This window comes from Anomaloglossus baeobatrachus, chromosome 5, assembly GCF_048569485.1.
Source record: "Anomaloglossus baeobatrachus isolate aAnoBae1 chromosome 5, aAnoBae1.hap1, whole genome shotgun sequence".
NCBI lineage: Eukaryota > Metazoa > Chordata > Amphibia > Anura > Aromobatidae > Anomaloglossus > Anomaloglossus baeobatrachus.
Genome location: NC_134357.1, coordinates 559,000,372 through 559,023,136, shown reverse-complemented (window position 1 = coordinate 559,023,136; position 22,765 = coordinate 559,000,372).

The following is a 22,765-nucleotide window of genomic DNA, read 5'->3' as shown; positions in this document are numbered from 1 at the left end:
CCAGCCAGATAAAGCAATACGGCTGCAGGCTGGTATTCTCAGGATGGGGAGCCCCACGTTATGGGGAGCCCCCAGCCTAACAATATCAGCCAGCAGACGCCCAGAATTGCCGCATACATTAGATGCGACAGATCTGGGACTGTACCCGGCTCTTCCCGATTTGCCCTGGTGCGTTGGCAAATCGGGGTAATAAGGAGTTATTGGCAGCCCATAGCTGCCAATAAGTCCAAGATTAATCATGTCAGGCGTCACCCCGAGATACCTTCCATGATTAATCTGTAAATTACAGTTAAAAAACACACACCCGAAAAATCCTTTATTAGAAATAAAAAACACTAACAAATTCCCTCATTACCAATTTATTACCCACAACAAAGCCCTCCTTGTCCGGCGTAATCCACAGTCCTCCAGCGTCGCATCCAGCTCTGCTGCATGCAGGTGACAGGAGCAGCAGAAGACACAGCCGCTCCTGTCACCTCCATGCAGCTAATGAAGAGAGCCGTGTGATCGGCTGAGCTGTCACTGAGGTTACCTGGATCCAGCGGTTGATGCAGCGGTGGCCGCGGGTAACCTCAGTGACAGTTCAGCTGATCGCATTACTCACCTCATTTGCTGGTGATTTCCCCCCCTCTCTCATACTCACCGATCCCCGATCACCGGCGCTGCACGGCGTTCACACTGCTCCGGCGGCTTTTCCTTTTTTGAAAAAGCCGGCCGCTCATTAAACAATCTCGTATTCCCTGCTTTCCCCGCCCACCGGCAAATGTGATTGGTTGCAGTGAGACACGCCCACACGCTGAGTGACAGCTGTGTCACTGCACCCAATCACAGCAGCCGGTGAGCGTGTCTATACTGTGCAGTAAAATAAATAAATAAATAATTAAAAAATCCGGCGTGCGGTTCCCCCTATTTTAATACCAGCCAGATAAAGCCATACGGCTGCAGGCTGGTATTCTCAGGATGGGGAGCCCCACGTTATGGGGAGCCCCCCAGCCTAACAATATCAGTCAGCAGCCGCCCAGAATTGCCGCATACATTAGATGTGACAGTTCTGGGACTGTACCCGGCTCTTCCCGATTTGCCCTGGTGCGTTGGCAAATCGGGGTAATAAGGAGTTATTGGCAGCCAATAGCTGCCAATAAGTCCTAGATTAATCATGTCAGGCGTCTATGAGATACCCTCAATGATTAATCTGTAAGTGACAATAAATAAACACACACACACCCGAAAAAATCCTTTATTAGAAATTAAAAACACAAACACATTCCCTCATTACCAATTTATTACCCACAACAAAGCCCTCCTTGTCCGGCGTAATCCACGGTCCTCCAGCGTCGCATCCAGCTCTGCTGCATGCAGGTGACAGGAGCAGCAGAAGACACAGCCGCTCCTGTCACCTGCACGCAGCTAATGAAGAGAGCCGTGTGATCGGCTGAGCTGTCACTGAGGTTACCTGGATCCAGCGGTGGATGCAGCGGTGGCCGCGGGTAACCTCAGTGACAGCTCAGCTGATCGCGCTACTCACCGCAGCTAATGAAGAGAGTAGCGCGATCAGCTGAGCTGTCACTGAGGTTACCCGCGGCCACCGCTGCATCCACCGCTGGATCCAGGTAACCTCAGTGACAGCTCAGCCGATCACACGGCTCTCTTCATTAGCTGCGTGGAGGTGACAGGAGCGGCTGTGTCTTCTGCTGCTCCTGTCACCTGCATGCAGCAGAGCTGGATGCGACGCTGGAGGACCGTGGATTATGCCGGACATGGAGGGCTTTGTTGTGGGTAATAAATTGGTAATGAGGGAATTTGTTAGTGTTTTTTATTTCTAATAAAGGATTTTTCGGGTGTGTGTTTTTTAACTGTAATTTACAGATTAATCATGGAAGGTATCTCGGGGAGACGCCTGACATGATTAATCTAGGAGTTATTGGCAGCTATGGGCTGCCAATAACTCCTTATTACCCCGATTTGCCAACGCACCAGGGCAAATCGGGAAGAGCCGGGTACAGTCCCAGAACTGTCGCATCTAATGTATGCGGCAATTCTGGGCGGCTGCTGGCTGATATTGTTAGGCTGGGGGGCTCCCCATAACATGGAGCTCCCCATCCTAAGAATACCAGCCTTTAGCCGTATGGCTTTATCTGGCTGGTATTAAAATTGGGGGGGACCTCACGCCGGATTTTTTAATTATTTATTTATTTATTTTACTGCACAGTATAGACACGCCCACCGGCTGCTGTGATTGGGTGCAGTGACACAGCTGTCACTCAGCGTGTGGGCGTGTCTCACTGCAACCAATCATATTTGCCGGTGGGCGGGGAAAAGCAGGGAATACGACATTGTTTAATGAGTGGCCGGCTTTTTCAAAAAAGGAAAAGCCGCTGGAGCAGAGTGAACGCCGTGCAGCGCCGGTGATCGGGGATCGGTGAGTATGAGAGAGGGGGGGACACTTCAGTCACTCGGGGGATTAGCGGTCACCGGTGAATCCTTCACAGGTGACCGCTAATCAGGACGCTACACAGACAGAGCCGCGGAGTCGCTGTAAAGTCCCCTTTACACACTGAAACTTGCTAGCGATGCATGCTGCACAGCGGGAAACAAAGGACCTAGGAATGGTCCTGAACGATTTGTAGCGATCACAACTTCACAGCAGGGGCCAGGTCGCTGATAGGTTTCACACACTGCAATGTCGCTGGGGAGGTCGCTGTAACGTCACAAAACCGGTGACGTTACAGCGATGTCGTTTGCGATGTTGCAGTGTGTAAACCCAGCTTAAGTGTCTGTAGGAGCCAGAACTCTTAATGGTTGGTAGGGGATCAAATACTTATTTCTCTCTGCAAAATGCAAATAAATTTGGACAAACGTACAAAATCAGCTAGGGATCAAATACTTATTTCCCTCACTGTACATACATACTCAAACAACGGAATCATAATAGCACCCTCAAAACATAGAGCTAAACATGAGGATATAATTATTTTATTTGTAATATTTTAAAAACAAAATTTATTAGAATTAGGAGAGGATGCTACAGAAAACATGAAGAATCTGACAAGAAACTAAAATAGTACACCAAGGTAAGTATACAAAATACTATTAAATCACAAAGCACAATCACATATACTGTATGTCATTATTGTATCAAGATATGTAAATACACCATATAAAGAACTAGAGTATTACACAAAGTAAATCTCAATGACACAATAGGTGCATATACTGTATATATAAAGTGCATTGCATATACATTTGCCCAATATAATTGCTAGTATACACAAAGATTCAAACATGACTCAATAATAGTAAAAAATAGTAAATAGTAACAATAAAAGTTGTTTCAAACATGGCCACTAGATGGCACCAACAATCAATCTAAACGGAAAAGTACCAAGTAAATTCAAGAAATATATAATTTCATAACAACAGACTGTGATCAAAGTGCCCATTATTGTAATCAGTATAAACTGATGAATGCGGTCGAGCAATTACCTTAGTGTATAGTGTCTGAGGCCCCGCCACTGCTAGGATTTTTTCGGTGTTTGTGTTTATTTCATTTCACTTACAGTATTAGTAATGGGGGGGGGGTCTTATAGATGCCTTCCATTAATAATCTAGGGCTTAGTGGCAGTTGTGAGCTGTCATTAAACCCTTATATTACCATGATTGCTACCAAACCAGAGCAATCGAGATAAGCAGGGTAAAGTGTCGGGATTGTCGCATCTAATGGATGCAACAATTTTGGGGGACTGAGGGCTGCTAATTTCAGACTGGGGGGCCAATAACCCCAAGCCTCTCAGTCTGAGTGCGGGGGAAGCAGTGAATAAGTATGAGGGTTAATGAATGGACCCAGAAGTAGTGTTACAGCTGCGCGGGAGACTCGGTAAGAATAATGCTCCTGCTTTAATCCCCCTAGCCCTTTCTACCACCATTTTACAGAACAATGTTTTGGGTCCCCATGGACTTATATGGGTTAGGCAGATATTTTAGTTCAAGTCCGGTCCCAAACATGATTTTTTGAAAAAATCCATCCAGACTCGCCAAACCCAAATATCTGTGGCTTCGCCCAGCTCTACAGATAAACTCCCACAAGGGTGTACGTTCCAAAATGGTGTTACTTGAAGGGCGATTCTGCTTTTCTGGCCCTTAGGGGCTCTGTATGGAGTCCACAAACTATTTTATGAACATTTGTGCTCCAAGAGTAAAACAGCACTCCTTCCCTTCAGACTCTCTCCATGTAGCTAAACAGTATAGGATAGGGTATTGTCAGCAGAAACAGTGAAATAAATTTCGGTGACATTTTTACCCATTTCGGTGACAAAATGTAAAATCTTGGGCAAAAACTAAATTTTGTAAAACATAAGATTATAATTATTTTTTTTCTTCAGTCCCCAATGGTATAAAGTTGTGTGACACATTTTGTGGTGTCAGTATGATCACTGCACCCTTGAAGTATGGTTTGTAAAATGGGGTCACTTATAGATGTGTTCTGCTGATCTGGCACTTGCAAACCATAACACCAAAATTTACACTATAATATGGCGCTCTTTCCCTTCAGTGCCTGAAAAGTAGTTTTTGACCAAATATATGGGGTATTGCCGTACACAGTAGAATTTGCAGAACAAATTGTGCCATTCATTTTCTTCTAGTACCTCTTTTGAGAGTTAAAACTTGGGGCCGAAGCAACATTTTAATGGAAAAAAATTGTCAATTTTCATTTCCTCAGGGGGGCGGGGCGATGTAGCCGACCAGAGAGGATACATGGGAAGAGAGCTCCTATAATCCTGATCTTATCCTGGCCATTTACACCCGGTTATCTGACCCATTTACTCACTGACCTGCTGCTGTGACAGGAGACACCATCTGGAGGCTGGCAATTCCCACTGGAGCTATTCCCTGACTCTTGCACGGCGTTGTTGGATCTCCTGAGGCTGGAGAGTATGGAGCGGCAGCCATCTTCCCTACAGCCTGCATTTTCACAGTGTGCAGCAGAGCATGACTCCGGAGAGCAGTGAGGAGTGACAGATTTATGGCCAGAGGTGAAGACCCGGGAGTGGTGAGCACAGGGAGTTAATCCCTTAGCTGTGTAACTGGCAGTCAGTGAGCAGCAGGGGCCGGTGGCTGTGTAGGAGACTTTAACCCTTAAGCTGGTGTCACACATAACGACAACGACATCGCTGTTACATCACCATTTTATGTGACGTAACAGCGACCTTGTAAGTCGCTGTTATGATCGCTACTTAGCTGTCAAACACGGCAACGCAGCAGCGGTCATAACGTCGCTACATGTGCAGAGAGCAGGGAGCCGCGCACACTGCTTAGCGCTGGCTCCTTGCTCTCCTAGCTACAGTACACATCGGGTTAATTAACGACGACGAAAAAATGAAGCAGGACATTCAGCAACGAGCAACGACCTCACAGCAGGGGCCAGCTCATTGCTGGATGTCACACACAGCGACATCGACGGGACGTCGCTACAACGTCACAGAAAATGGTGACGTAGCAGCGACGTCGTTGTCGTCGTCGCTGTGTGTGACACCACCTTTAGAGTGCTGGAGGGTCTGGAGTGTGTGCCTTGAAACACAGGCCCTGCAGATTCTTCCTGACACATGAAAACAAATAAGTGGCACATATTGAAGTCCCCACGCTGCGCAGGCCTGTATCATCCTGATAAATACACCCTGAATGCTGTGCTGCCCTTTGACTCCCTTCATTCTTATTATCCACCATATAAGTGGCTGTTTTCCGGCTCTCTGGACGTGGTGAAGAAGGGGAGACAGACATATTACTAAATATACATTATAAAGGCACAGATTCAGACGCACGGGGGCACGATAAGAAAAGGGTGCAGAATCAGCAAATCCCCAGTGTCAACATGAGTCCTCCTAAACAAAGTGGAGCTATTGACAAACTTAAGGAGTTTGCAAGGGGTGGTCAGGCAGATGCCCCTAAAGCCAAGAGAAATGCCACCCCAAAAGGTCAGGCACTATTGGATGACGGGTCAGAGGATCAAGATGATTTAACCCTGAGGCAGGTGTATGGACAGCTTCTACAAGCAATTTATACAAGCAACAGCTCCCTCACAGGGAAGATTGAGGAGGTACATTCAGAGGTGGGCCTCCTGCGTCATGACATGCAATCCCTGAGGGCCCGGACAGCGGAAGTCAAGACGCGAGTGTCTGAACTGGAGGATCAAACTGTAACACTCAAAACAAAAATGACCACAATGGCCGGATCGGCAAATGCATGGCGCCAGAAAGCAGACGATCTGGAGAACCGCATGCGTCGAAACAATATACGAATCATAGGACTGCCAGAGCGCTCGGAAGGTCAGCATCCGGAACAATTCCTGGAGGAGTGGCTGAAATCTAATCTCGGAGATGAGTTCTCCTCGACATTTGCGGTGGAGAGGGCGCACAGAGTTCCAACGAGGCCTCCTATTCCAGGCGCGCCACCATGTCCCTTTTTAGCAAGGATGCTCAACTGCAGAGATAGAGGCACAGCACTCCGTCTGGCCCGACAGAAGAGCCCACTCAAGTTCAATAATTAATATGCAAGAGGAACAAACAGTCAAATAGATAAACAGTCAAAAAGCTATAAACAAATAAACAGGTTTAGCCACCATGAGGTGCTAATTAGATGCCAATGAACAGTCAGATTAAGTACAAAGACATGAATGCATGAATAAAATCCCAGCCGGTTAAGTAAACATACCCATAAGTGCACAAAGCAGGCCTGATAAGCAGCAGAGCAGACCCCCCGGAGAGAGCCCCCACATATATGTTTCACAATCTCAGCTATAAGATTATTTCATCAGGGGGAGGTGGCCTCCCCCTGATGAAATAATCTTATAGCTGAGATTGTGAAATGTATATGTTGGGGCTGATATTGATAGAGCTGATATTTATGACCTGGAATGTCAGAGGCCTTAAATCGCCCAAAAAACGTATTAAGGTATTCTCCCAAATTAAGCAAGTCAAGGCCCAACTGGTGGTACTGGTAGAGACTCACCTCACACGGGACACAGCCAGACTAGTAAACAAACCGTGGGTACAATGGTCGGCACATGCGTTCCACACCAGCTACTCCAGGGGTGTCTCTCTATTGGTCCATAAACATATCCGTTGGGAAGTGAAGGTGGTGAGGCGTGACCTGACCCGGAGGGGCGATTTGTGTTTATATATGCGTCTATAAACTCTAGAGATTATGTGCTGTTATGTATTTACAACCCCCCGCCAGCTCGTATCTCCATTCTTAAGCAAGCAATGAGCTTTGCCCTCAATTATCCAGATGCGTATGTGTTATGTATGGGGGATTTTAATTTTGTTATGAATGAGGAGCAGGACAGGTTTCGGATGGATGGAGGGGGACAACATTCGACCACACACTTGACTGATTTGCAGCAATGTGCGGAGGGAGGTGGGTGGATTGACCTTTGGCGACTCCGGCATCCTAATACCCGAGAATATACATGTCATTCTTCTACTAGACGCACGCTGTCCCGACTGGATTTTATTTTTGGGTCGAGCAATATCGCAACCTGGGTGGATGACGTGGTACACGGGGTCAGGGGCATATCAGATCACAGCCCAGTGATTCTTACTATGAAGACTAACCAAGGTGTTGGTAAACCCTTTTGGAGGTTAAACCCCTTTTGGCTGAAACTAATAGATCAAAGTGATAGAACTCTGACCCAAATAGAGGATTTCCTGGAAGCCCACCCTGAACCCCGGAATATTAACTTGGTGTGGGACACTCTTAAAGCGTACCTTAGAGGGTGTTTGTCTTCAACCATAACATATCTTAAAAGACTGACTAAAACTGAGGATGATATAGTAGAGGGGAGACTTCGGGACTCATAGACAATATATATATCGTCCCCAACCGATGGAAATAGGGCGGCCTGGATGCAATCATATAGGTTATATATGCAACACTCTGAAACCAAGTCCAAACGCAAATTGTTCTTTACCCGACAATCATATTTTGAGCTTGGAAATCAATCCAGTAAATTATTGGCATATATGGTTAGGCAACACAACACTTCAAATACAATGTTGGGTATACGGAGGGTGGATGGCTCAATAGCTACATCCCCTGAAGATATTTTCGAGTGCTTTTGTGAATACTATAAAACCCTATACACTTCTAGAAATCCTCATGGAGTTCAAAGTTGCGTGACATATTTGTCGGATTTAGAGTTTCCCACTTTGAGTGGATCACAACGGGAGTCTCTGGAGGCGGACATCACACTGGATGAAGTGATTACTGCCATCTCGGATATGGCTAGGGGGAAATCTCTGGGTCCAGATGGCCTTCCCATAGAATTCTATCGTAAATTTTGTGACGTATTGGCCCCAATTCTTTTAGAGGTTTTCTCACATTTTTCAGCCGGCGACTACCTGCCTCCTTGTACGAAGCACATATAGTCGTGCTGAGGAAGGAGGGTAAAGACCCACTAGACTGCGGTTCATACCGTCCTATATCCCTAGTTAACGTGGATTACAAGATCTTTACCAAAATACTGGCGTCCAGGCTTAACTCAGTCATATTGAGTATAGTTCACCCAGATCAAACCGGATTTATGCCTGGGAAAAACACCTCTATAAATATAAGACGGGTCCAGTCCATAGTGCAATATAGTACACTGGTCCAGGAGAACGAGTGGGCCTTGGCCTCGCTGGACGCAGCCAAGGCGTTTGACTCGGTAGAACGGCCATTTTTATTTGCCTGCCTCCAGAGATTCGCCTTTGGGCCTAAATTCAGTAATTGGATTCATATGTTGTATAGGTCCCCGACAGCCAGGATACTAGTCAATGGTGCTATGTCTACACCCTTCTCATTGAATTGGGGCACAAGACAGGGATGCCCTCTGTCTCCAGCATTGTTTGCACTAGTTATTGAAGCTTTGGCAATTAGAATCCGCTCTCATGCACAGATCACTGGAATCACTATAGCCGACTGAACAGATCAAATAGGATTGTATGTGGATGACATGGTTGTCTTCTTAGATCGAGTGCAAGAGACTCTACCGGTGGTTATAGACACTATAGATAAATTTGGGGAGTTTTCGGGACTACGCATCAACTGGGATAAGTCGGCTTTGATGCCATTAATGCATGGGTCTGGAATTTCAATGGAGGGTAGGTCACCTCTGCAAGTGGTAACTAGCTTTAGATACCTGGGAATACACATGCAGAAAGACCACACACTAGACCTACAGACGAGTATAACACCACTTCTGGAGCTCATTAAACTTAAATATAACTTGTGGAGCAAGCTACCCCTGTCAGTGGTTGGCAGAATAAATTTAATCAAAATGATATTACTTCCAAAGCTTAGCTATACACTACAACATAGTGCAGTATCAGTACCCAAATCCTTCTTCTCAATGTTGAACTCGCTTACTACCTCTTTTATATGGGGGAAATCCAGACCCAAACTTCGGTTATCCATTTTACAGAGATCCAAAAGACTGGGAGAGATGGCTTTACCGGAGTTCTTCCTCTACTACCTTGCGGGACAGATTAGGGCACTAGAGACTTGGATGCCTGGATGTCAGCTGCCAAACTCTGAGAGTCACTTGGGCACACGCGGCTGGGACTGATTGTTTAGTGGGTTTTCTGGAATCAGATGGACTTAGAACACCACCGTAATTACCCCTCCTCAGGTTGGCAAGATTAGTCTGGTGACAAGCCAAGAGGGTGGTACACTTCGAAGGGGTGGTGGCGGAACTCCCATTATGGGGGAATAGCCACTTCCATACTCTGAGAGACCACCCCTCGGCGCAATTCTGGGCCACTCACAGCGTCAGTGCATTAGGTGATCTTTTTGTCCCGGGAACCACAACCTTCAAGTCCTTTGAACAAGTCCAAATTGAATATAATGTTCCAAGATCACAGTTTTTTAGATACCTGCAGATTCGCACAGCGATTCAATCCCACAAACAGAAAATTGGAGCGAGGAAATTGATATCATCACTTCCTATGATAGGTATGCTAAAATCACAAGGACCTCGAGGCCTAATCTCAGCTATATATACTTACCTGTTGTTGGTGGGGGTGGAGTCGGACCCCTTGCCAGCCCAGGATAGATGGAAATCTCAAATTCCCTCTCTACAGGAAGAGGAATGGGAAGAGATATTGGAATCTCCGACTGCGGTATCCCCTTCGGTTAATAATAAGTTGATTCAATGCTACATTGTCCACCAGGCATACCTTACTCCAACTCGATTATTTAGTATGGGCCGTTCTCGTACATCGGAGTGTCCGAGGTGTCATCTCTCAGGGGCAAATTTCATACATATGATCTGGAGCTGTCCCAATATATCTTCGTACTGGCGAGGAGTGACATCTCTGCTGACATCGATTGTGTCGATTCCTGTTTTGTGTGACCCTTTTTTTTTTTTTTAATCCAATCAATTTTTATTGTAGGAAGTTACATTACAAAAAAGAGAAATTCAGGTATCATTGGCAATAATACACAAAGAGGACAACGCTGTAACACGTGGTAGTATCACCTTTGATTATGATTCACATTTCCTGTCACACCACCACCAATCATGTCTGATGCAAATTGCAACTTTTTTTAGGTTAATCAATACCCAATACGTATAGAGTCAACCTACCAATTTACTCTTTAATCCTCAAAACGAGGGATCCAAACAACCAGAACCAGAGAGTAAGAAAGGAAGATAAGAAAAGGGAGGGGAGAGAGAGGTGGGGGAGAGGGGGAGAACCATGGATGGTTGCAAGGAAGCAACCAGGGAGGGGGAGGGGGGAGGGAGGGAATTGGATGGCGTTTCGGGGTAGCCCGAGCAGTAACAACAACAGAAATTTAAACACCTTGAATATTGACATGTGGTATGGGTGAACTCCCTGCGTACCACTCTCTTTGACCCTATTTGACCCATTTTTAATTATCAACAGTTTGCCCTGGAGACAGATGGCTGACAGGGGATGCATATACAGAGTTTAGCCACGTGTCCCAAATCTGAAGTATTTTGTTTTTGGCGCGGATGGAGTGAGCCAGACAGAACTCGTATTGGCATTGGAGATTAATTCGGTTATATAGTTCAACTAATGTAGGCGTCTTTGGGGATTTCCAGTGCAAACTTATGCAATATCTGGCAGCTACTAGAATGTGAACTAATAAACCCCTGGATTCCCAAGAGAACTCCTCTATACCCACGTTTAGCACTGCCAGACCTGGATTCGGATTAATAGGATTGCCTGTCAGCTCACCCATCAGGCCAAACACCTCCAACCAGAACGAGAAAACCTTGGGACAAGCCCACCAGCAGTGACCAAGAGTACCCTTTGGAGGCAGCCCTTCCAACAATGTGGCGAATAATTTGGGAGGAACTGTGCTAAGTTGGCTGGGGACCGATACCATCGCAGGTGTACTTTTTTCAGTTGCTCCAGATGATTTATACACTTGGAATATTTTTGGATATTTGCTGATGCCGAGTGCCAGTTTGAAGGAGAGGTAGAGACACTCAACTCCACATCCCATTTATTCATATAAGGAGATTTTTGCTCTTCGGGGGGGTTATTGAGCCATTTGTATATCGAGGAGATACCTTTGGATTTAATTATCTTTTTAAATACCAAAGCCTTTGTTGTAGGTAACAGAGGATTCGACTTTGGAGGAAATTTAGAGGCCAGAAAATGACTAATTTGGATGTGTTGATAGAAACAGCCCTTTAAAGAGGGGTGTTCCCGTACTATTTCATTAAAGGGGTTAACACCCAAATCAGAGTATAGATCCGCCAGCACTGTAATGCCCGATCCCTCCCACCTGGCCAGATTCAAAAAGGGGATTTGAGATTCCAACGACTTGAGGGAAATCTCTGAAAGAGGAATCTGAATCTTATGAATCAAGTCATTTCGCCAGACCTCCAGGGAGGCTGACATGGTGGGAACACACGGGGAGAACCGTGAACGGCTCAAATATTCTGCTTCCATCATTCTTCTGACCGAGCCCTGGCGGGACAGGAAATTTTCAATCTGAGCCCATCTATGTGAATTACCTGGACGCCACCATTCCTTTAGTGATTCAATTAGTAAGGCTTTATAATATGCCGATATGTTTGGGGTGCCCAATCCCCCTAAGTCATATGGGGGGTATAACACTTTACCTGCGACCCTAGCCCTTTTATTACCCCAGACAAATTTGTTAGTCAACGATTGAAGTTTCATCAGGGTTTTGTGAGAAATTTTGATGGGAAGGCATCTGAGCACATACAATATTTTGGGTAAGAAAACCATTTTAAAGGACTGTATCCTGGCCATCCAGGACAATGATATTTTTTCATACCTTCCCAATTCCTTTTCTAAATTTTGGATCAGAGGTTCCAAATTTTCTTTAATTAACATCTGCAATGGTGTCAGCTTAATACCCAAATAAGGTATCCCCCTGTCGCACCATTTGAATTGAAAGGCCCCCTCCAGCGCACTCCTGGCCTCCACTGGTACATTAAACGGCAGTATCAAAGACTTTGCCGCATTAAGCTTATAATACGACACTTTAGAAAAGTTTGATAATGTGTTCACCACTGCTGGAATCGACACTGCAAGGTTAGAACAGGAAATTATCACATCGTCTGCGTATAAACCAAGTTTATGTTCAAATTCCCCAACTCTTATACCAGAAATGGCTATGTTTTTTCGTATAGCTTCCGCCAGAGGTTCTACCACTAAAGCAAAAATAGCGGGAGACAATGGACACCCCTGGCGGGTGCCATTGCTTATTTGAAATTTAGATGACAGAAACCCCGATGCCAACACTGACGCATTTGGGTAAGAGTAGAGGGCTAGAATGGATGACTTGATTTTCCCCAAGAACCCGAATTTTGTTAGAACTCTCTCCAGATATCACCAGTGCACCCTGTCAAAGGCTTTTTCAGCATCAAGAGACAGGAATGCACTGGGTTCACCCGATATCTCCACCAGTCCAATCAAGTCAAGCATCCGTCTGGTGCTATCCTTAGATTGCCTCCCTGTCACAAACCCAACTTGGTCTGGAGCCACTAAGGTCAGGATCACTTTATGAAGTCTATCTGCCACTAGTTTGGCATAAATTTTAACATCACAATTTAGGAGTGAAATGGGCCTAAAATTACCCGGGGTGTCTGCAGGTTTCCCTGGCTTGGGTAGCGTGATAATAATCGCTTCTAAGTTGTCTGGGGAAATTGACCCTTTATTTTGCCAAAAATTTAAGGTTTTTGAGATAAAGGGGGACAGAGTGGATGTAAATTGTTTGTAATATTCATATGGCAGCCCATCGGGGCCCGGGGCAGAGTTAGACTTAGTCATTTTGATGGCATCTAGGATTTCATGTGTAGTAAAGGGAAGATTAAGTTCCTCTAATTGCTCATCTGAGACCCGGGGAAGATCCAGGGTGTCTAGGAAACCCTGTATATCCACTTGAGTCGGCTGTGACGTATTGGAATCATATTTTAGATTATACAGGGCCTCATAGTATTTCGCAAATGCTTCTGCTATTTCAATGGGATGTCTAGTGATTGTTCCGTTTGGGTCCCTCAGGAATTCTATTTTAGATTGGATCTCACGTTTTTTCGTCCTTCTTGCCAATAAGGACCTATCCCCCATAGCATAAAATGTCGATCTATTTTTTTTAAGATTATGTTCGTATTTTTGCAGGAGTAGGGATCTTAGTTGGAATCTATGGGTTACAATTTCTTTAGTCAAGTTAGGGGATGCTTTGGCTTTATTCAGGGATTCAAGGTGATGAATACGGGTTAATATATATTTAATATCTGCGTCTTTTTTCCTTTTTTGGATGGAGGCTATTTTTATGAGCTGCCCTCTGACTACTGCTTTATGAGCAGCCCACAGGGTCTCGTCAGAAATTTCCCCATTATTATTAAGTTTAAAATATTCTGTTAACACTGACTCTACTTCATCATGTACCTTCTGCCTACCAAGCAAGCTGGTATTCAGTCTCCACCTAGGAGAATTTTGAACATTAAAGCTACCCTGAACAGACAAAGAGATCGGCGCATGATCTGTCCAAGTAATTAAACCAATATCAGCTGCCACACAATTACTTATAGATTTGCTGTCGACCAAAAAAAAAATCAATTCTACTGTATGAGCGATGCCTGGAAGAGAAGAATGTATAGTCTCTTTCTGATGCGTGCAAATATCTCCAGATGTCATGAAAATGGAATTCATTGATGAGATGCTTAAGTTCCTTAGCATGTGGGATGCTGGTGTTGGAGCAATCCATGGAGCGTATTACAGGTATATTAAAGTCTCCACAGATGATTTCCGCCCCTGTGGCAGTATCTTTGAATGCTTGGAAAAATTTCCTAGCAAAGGTCAATTGTGATGAATTTGGGGAGTAGACCGTTGCCAAGGTATAAGGGACGCTGTTGATATAACAAGATAAAATAATATATCTTCCATCCGCTCCATAACTGACATTTATCAATTTAAAGGCCACTGAGTTCTTTATTAAAATGGCCACTCCTCCTCTTTTTTTTGAGTCATTAGCAAAAAAGGTGTGTTGGAACCTTGGATGAAGTAGCCGTTTATTATCTGTGGAAAGAAGGTGGGTCTCCTGAATGCACGCTATATCACAGTTAGATGCCTTCACCTCTCTCCACATCATTGACCTTTTTGCTGGGGAGTTGAGTCCGTTCACATTAATAGACAATATCTTAATTCTCATATTGGAGCCGCAGGGGGGTTTGAATTCCTAGGAACGCCATCAGGGATGAGAGGGGCTAGACCAGCAAGGAATTGAGAGAAATTTCCAGAAAAAATTAAGGAACATTTGTGAGAAGAGGAACAAAAACAAAAAAATTCCAACAACACCAGTTTGCCCCGAGTAGGGTGCCCGGTGTATAACCGCTCGCCATAGGCGAGAACATCAGGGGGGCTACGTGACATCCCGTGTCACAGGAGCAGGGACAGCAGGTGCCATAAGCAGGAAGGAGTCCCAGCTAAGCTACTGACCATTCAGGGTTAATCCTGTCTGGAGGGCCTCTATGATTCTCCTGCCCACCAGGGTTTGGTGGGTGGGCTATTCCCCAGTCATCCAGCAATTTGCCCAGCTGAGAAGGAGTATGACATATGTGAGTGCCTCCATCTTTGAAAATTATCATCTTCACCGGAAAACCCCACTTGTACTTGATGTCTTGATCTCTAAGGAGTTTAGAAAGGTGGGCAAATTCTCTTCTTTTATTAAGAGTTGCAGCAGAAAGATCTGGGAAGATTTTTAGTCCCATGAAAGTGTCTGGCAGGGCTGGATTTCCCCTCAGTGTGTGCAGCACAGCTTCTTTTGTTTTATAGAAATGAAGTCTAGCCAGGACATCTTTAGGCAGAGCTGGATCTATGCCTTTGGATTTAGGGACTCTATGAATCCTGTCCACTATCAGGTCTCTGGTGTCCCATCCAGGGAGTATAAGCTGCAGAAACTTGTGGAAGTATTCCTGGAGGTCTTTATCTGCTACTGATGAGGGAATCCCTCTGATTTTTAGGTTATTTCTTCGGGATCTGTCCTCTATATCACTGATTTTACGTTTTAGTGCCTCCACCTCCTTTTCCAAAGCTGTGTTAGCATCTATCAGATTGTTATGTGATGTTGCAAATTCAGCCATTTTAGTTTCTACATGCTCTGTGCGATCACCAGAGACCTGATCTCTTCCTTCAGCTCTCTTACTATTTCTCTGAGATCAGCCTGCAGGGAAGCCCTCAGCGTTTTCAGCAGAGATTGCATTGTTTCCTCTGTCAGAGGAATGCCTGTGCTGCCTCTCAAGCAGCTTGTATCTCCTTGTGAGGAGTGGGAGGAAGCTGAGTGGGAAGCCAGCGCCATCTTGCTTGGTGAGGAGAGATCCCTATCCCAGGGGTAGAAGTCTGTCAGTTTGGCTGGAGTGCCAGTTTTTTTAGGTCTCCCCTTAGGCATAGCTGGGGGCTGGGGTTACTCACTCCTCCTGTAGCTGGTAATCCTGTTATCTGTGAGCTGATAAGAGCCGGTTTATCCTGCTGTCAGCACAGAGCTCTCCTTCAAGCAGCTGTGGCCATCAGCGTGCAGGCCACGCCCCCCTTGTGTGACCCTTTGATATGCCTGTTTGGGGTGGTGGAGGAAGAGTCCTGGGATCATTACATGACAATCCTCAGAGAGGCATTGTTTCTGGCTATGAAATTAATAGCTCTGAGGTGGATGGGAGATTCGAATCCAACTGTGCGGTCCTGGGTTAAACTAGTCAATGCAACCATAGTCTATGAGCGGGTGGTATATTATAATAGGGGGTGCCCGGGAAAATTTAACAAAATCTGGGGTTTGTGGAATTCTTCTCCAGACACAATTGCGGAGGTTTGATGGAGATTATGCGGATAATGGTGGTTCCCGTTAAATGTTGGGATATAAAACACTGTCCAAAGGTATATTGAGATATAATAATGCAATGTGGCTGTTGTTGTTCTTTCTTCCTTTTTCTATTCCTCTTTCTATCTTGTTTTCAAAATATGGTCATGCTGATAGTTAGAGCTGTTCTTATGCTCAATATAAAATTAGATATTTATGCAAATGATAAGAAGTATGGATAATAACATTGTTCTATCTTAAGTGCTAAAGATATTATGGACTTTATATGACTGTTCATTGTTATATTCAAATATTACGATCTATATACTGAGCTATCTTTATATGGCAAATGTCAGTTGTACCATGTTTGAAATTGTTAATAAAACGAAGTTAAAAAAAAAATAAAAATTTAATTTCCTCAGCCCATTAGGTGTAGTTTCCAAAATCGAGCCACTTATCAGGATTTTCCACTGTTTAGGCACATCAGAGGCTCTGAAACCGCAACATGGCATCCACTATCTCAGCCAGTTTTGCATTCCTAAATTAAAATGGCGCTCCTTCCCTTCAGAGCCCTGCTATGTGTCAAAAACTGACGTTTACCACCATATATGAGATATTCGTGTACCCAGGAGAAATTGCACAACAAATTGGACGGTCTATTTTCTTCTGTTACCCTTGTGAAAATGAAAAAGTTGGTGCTAAAGGAATATTTTTGTGTGAAAATTTTAATTTTTTCTTTCCACATTGCTTTAGTTCCTGTGAAGCACCTAAAGGGTTAATAAACTTTTTGACTGTGGTTTTGAGAACTTTGATGGGTTAGATTTTAAAATTATGTCACTTTTGGGTATTTCTGTCACATCAGTCTCTCAAAGTCATTTCAAATGTGATGTGGTCCCTAAAAAATGGTTTTGTAAATTTTGCTGGAAAACTGAGAAAATGCTGATAAACCTTTAACACTTATAATTTCCTAAGAAAAAAAAATTGTTTAAAAAATGCTGATGTAATGTAGGTGTGTCGTAAATGTTATTTATTATCTATTTTGTGTGGTATTACTACAGTGCCTTGTGAAAGTATTCGGCCCCCTTGAATTTTTCAACCTTTTTCCCACATTTCAGGCTTCAAACATAAAAGATAAAAAAAAATTAATTTTATGGTGAAGAATCAACAACAAGTGGGACACAATTGTAAAGTTGAACAAAATTTATTTTTTATTTTAAACATTTATAAAAAAATAATAAACGGAAAAGTGGGGAGTGCAATATTATTCGGCTTCTTTAAGTTAATACTTACTCACTTGGGGTATGTGTCTATCAGTTTTGCACATGGAGAGACTGAAATTCTTGCCCATTCTTCCTTTGCAAACAGCTCGAGCTGAGTGAGGTTGGATGGAGAGCGTTTGTGAACAGCAGTTTTCAGCTCTTTCCTTTGCAGACTCCAACAGGTTTTCTTCAAGATTGGTCCTGTATTTGGCTCCAACCATCTTCTCATCAATTTTAACCATCTTCCCTGTCCCTGCTGAAGAAAAGCAGGCCCAAACCATGATGCTGCCGCTACCATGTTTGACAGTGGGGATGGTGTGTTCAGGGTGATGAGCTGTGTTGCTTTTACGCCAAACATATAATTTGGCATTGTGCCCAAAAAGTTCGATTTTGGTTTCATCTGACCAGAGCACCTTCTTCCACATGTTTGGTGTGTTTCCCAGGTGGCTTGTGGCAAACTTTAAATTACACTTTTTATGGATATCTTTGAGGAATGGCTTTCTTATTGCCATTCTTCCATAAAGGCCAGATTTGTGCAGTGTACGATTTGATTGTTGTTCTATGGACAGACTCGCCAACCTCAGCTGTAGATCTCTGCAGTTCATCCAGAGTGATCATGGGCCTCTTGGCTGCATCTCTGATCAGTTTTCTCCTTCTTTGAGATTACATTTTTGAGGGACGGCCGGATCTTGGTAGATTTGCATTGGTATGATACTCCTTCCATTTCAATATGATCGCTTGACCAGTGCTTCTTGGGATGTTTTTTTTTTATAACTGAATATTTTATTGAATTTTTCAAAACAAACAAAAGAGAAAATACTTGAATATGGCATGCAAACATGGGAGCAGTAATTTTAAACTATAAATCAGGACCCACATCATATTATTCATTGATACAGTGCCTACAAGTAGTATTCAACCCCCTGCAGATTTAGCAGGTTTACACATTCGGAATTAACTTGGCATTGTGACATTTGGACTGTAGATCAGCCTGGAAGTGTGAAATGCACTGCAGCAAAAAAGAATGTTATTTCTTTTTTTTTTTTTTTTAAATTGTGAAACGTTTATTCAGAGGGTCATTTATTATTCAACCCCTCAAACCACCAGAATTCTGTTTGGTTCCCCTAAAGTATTAAGAAGTATTTCAGGCACAAAGAACAATGAGCTTCACATGTTTGGATTAATTATCTCTTTTTCCAGCCTTTTCTGAATAATTAAGACCCTCCCCAAACTTGTGAACAGCACTCATACTTGGTCAACATGGGAAAGACAAAGGAGCATTCCAAGGCCATCAGAGACAAGATCGTGGAGGGTCACAAGGCTGGCAAGGGGTACAAAACCCTTTCCAAGGAGTTGGGCCTACCTGTCTCCACTGTTGGGAGCATCATCCGGAAGTGGAAGGCTTATGGAACTACTGTTAGCCTTCCACAGCCTGGACAGCCTTTGAAAGTTTCCACCCGTGCCGAGGCCAGGCTTGTCCGAAGAGTCAAGGCTAACCCAAGGACAACAAGGAAGGAGATCCGGGAAGATCTCATGGCAGTGGGGACATTCGTTTCAGTCAATACCATAAGTAACGTACTCCACCACAATGGTCTCCGTTCCAGACGAGCCCGTAAGGTACCTTTGGTTTCAAAGCGTCATGTCAAGGCTCGTCTACAGTTTGCTCATGATCACTTGGAGGACTCTGAGACAGACTGGTTCAAGGTTCTCTGGTCTGATAAGACCAAGATCGAGATCTTTGGTGCCAACCACACACGTGACGTTTGGAGACTGGATGGCACTGCATACGACCCCAAGAATACCATCCCTACAGTCAAGCATGGTGGTGGCAGCATCATGCTGTGGGGCTGTTTCTCAGCCAAGGGGCCTGGCCATCTGGTCCGCATCCATGGGAAGATGGATAGCACGGCCTACCTGGAGAATTTGGCCAAGAACCTCCGCTCCTCCATCAAGGATCTTAAGATGGGTCGTCATTTCATCTTCCAACAAGACAACGACCTAAAGCACACAGCCAAGAAAACCAAGGCCTGGTTCAAGAGGAAAAAAATCAAGGTGTTGCAGTGGCCTAGTCAGTCTCCTGACCTTAACCCAATTGAAAAGTGGAAGGAGCTCAAGATTAAAGTCCACATGAAACACCCAAAGAACCTAGATAACTTGGAGAAGATCTGCATGGAGGAGTGGGCCAAGATAACTCCAGAGACCTGTGCCGGCCTGATCAGGTCTTATAAAAGACGATTATTAGCTGTAATTGCAAACAAGGGTTATTCCACAAAATATTAAACCTAGGGGTTGAATAATAATTGACCCACACTTTTATGTTGAAAATTTATTAAAATTTAACTGAGCAACATAACTTGTTGGTTTGTAAGATTTATGCATCTGTTAATAAATCCTGCTCTTGTTTGAAGTTTGCAGGCTCTAACTTATTTGCATCTTATCAAACCTGCTAAATCTGCAGGGGGTTGAATACTACTTGTAGGCACTGTATATTAGAAACAAAGAATGTGACAAGACAGACAATAACAATACAATACTAGACAAGGAGACATAGGGAAGGAGGGGACGGAATAGGGAGGATGAGTATATCAAACTTCCATCAGGACCATGTCGAGCTATCATTCTTTATTGGCCCTAGTAAGTATTCCAAAGGGACCAAACACTCTCAAAATTATCCACCGTATTATTTGACATTGCGGATAGATATTCCATCCTCCTCACATCTTGGATCCCAGAATGGAGATCATTAAGTGAGGGCGGATGGGCTAACCTCCAGTTACGGGCAATCAGACATCTGGCTGCTGTGGTTATATGTAACAGTAACCGCTTCACTCTCCTCCCCAACTGGACAGGTGGAATATTCAATAGATAGAATTTAGGATCTAAGGGTAGCTTAAGATCAGCTACTTTGTAAATAAGAGCTTGTACCAACTTCCAGAAGCATTGGATATTTGGGCATACCCAGAATATGTGCGGTATATCTCCCCCTGTAGTACCACATCTCCAGCAGTTATCTGGAATAGCTGGATTTAGTTTATGTAGTAGTGCTGGGGTGTGATACCAATACATGAGTAATTTATACTGGTTTTCCTTATAGACATAGCACGAGGATGTTTTTGAGGTAGTATCCCAGATCTGTTTCCACATACATAAAGGAATGGTCTCACCAAGGAAAACCTCCCATTTACTCATATATGTATGATTTGGCTTGTCTTCTGGGTAGGGAGTAATTAAAATGCGATATATGTCCGAAATAAGACCCTTGGTGGAGACCCCAGCTCTGCATAATCTTTCAAAGAGTTTAGGGGTAGAGACTTCTAGGGAGGAAAAAAGGGAGCGCATCAGGTGTCTAACTTGTAGGTACCGATATTGGGAGTTGCCAGGGTGATTAAGTTTAGCAGCTATGGTGGCGTAGGGGAGAAGGACCCTGGAGTGTGCGTCTACTATGTCAGCAAAACAAAAGAGCTTCCTGTCGAACCATGTCTTAGTCACAGCACCTTGCATACCATCTGGCATCTTGGGGTTAAAAAGAAAAGAAGTCAAAGGAGAGCGTTCAGATTTAAGTGGAAATTTTTTAACACAGCAATCCCAGATCTTCTTAGTGAAGGCTATAGGGCCCAGCGTATGTGGGTCACGCTTATTAGATGAGGTGCCCCAGAGATAAGAGTTGGGATGCGTTGGGGCTAGCCATAGCTTCTCTATTTCCATCCATCTAGAGAAGGCACAGTGATTAGACCATGCAGGGATGTGACGTAGGTGTACTGCCCAGTAATATTTAGTGATATCAGGGACACCCAGTCCTCCCCTCAGTCTACTGTCAAGCAAAGTCATTTTTTTAATTCTATGTCTTTTATGGGCCCAAATAAATTGAAGTATAATGGACTGTATATTGCGCAACTCTTTGTATGGTACACACACTGGAAGGGTCTCAAATAAATAAAGCAGCTTTGGCACAACAGACATTTTGACAGCAGAGATTCTTCCAAATAAAGACAGTGGGAGCTTGTTCCAATTGAGTAGGAGTCTTTTTAGTTCAGTAAATAATCTAGGATAGTTATGTTGATATAAGAGCTTATACTTAGATGTTAGTTGTATACCCAAGTAAGTCAAGGATGTATCTTTCCATTTATAGTTGTAATTTTCTCGCAAGGAGGACACCCACACCAGCGGAATATTATGGGGTAGAGCCTCCGTTTTGCTCTGGTTAACCTTTACCCTGACAACCTTCTAATTTCTTGGGATGTTTAAAGTTGTGGATATCTATTTGTAACCAAATTCAGCTCTAAACGTCTCCACAACAGTATCACGGACCTGCCTGTTGTGTTCATTGGTCTTCATGATGCTCTCTGCGCTTTAAACAGAACACTGAGACTATCACAGAGCAGGTGCATTTATACGGAGACTTGATTACACACAGGTGGCTTATATTTATCATCATCAGTCATTTAGGACAACATTGGATCATTCAGAGATCCTCAATGAACTTCTGGAGTGAGTTGCTGCACTGAAAGTAAAGGGGCCAAATAATATTGCATACCCCACTTTTCAGTTTATTCTTTTTTACAAAAGATTAAAGGGAACCTGTCAGCAGAAATTTCGCCCAAAACCTAAAAGATTCCCCCTCTGCAGCTCCTGGGCTGCATTCTAGAAAGGTCCCTGTTATTATTGTGCCCCATGTGAGACCAAAATAAAGACTTTATAAAGTGGTACCTTTTTGTATTCAGATACTGTAAATGTGACACGGGGGCGGGCTCTCTAGCGTCCGTTATTCTGCCTCCTGGTCCTGTATGCCGCCCCCATCGCTCCTTTCCATAGCTGATGCACCGCCCACTGCTCCAGCCATCCCCACGCATGCCCAGTGCCAGTCTCACGGGACTTAGCAGTGTGACCACTGGTGACGTGTGCGCAGGCAAGTGATTATGGGCGGGGCTGTGATTGTTATCAGCAAGTACCCGCCCATAATCTCGTGAGCGCGCAAACCTCACCAGCGGTCACACTGTGCTCAGGGTAGTGCTAGACTGTATGGGCTGCTTCCAGGGATGACGTCCCTTTTGTCACGTGATAGTATTTTTAACACGCCCCTATCACGTGACAAAAGGGACGTCATCCCTGCAGTGGGCGGTGCATCAGCTATGGAAAGGAGCGATGGGGCGGCATACAGGACCAGGAGGCAGAATAACGGA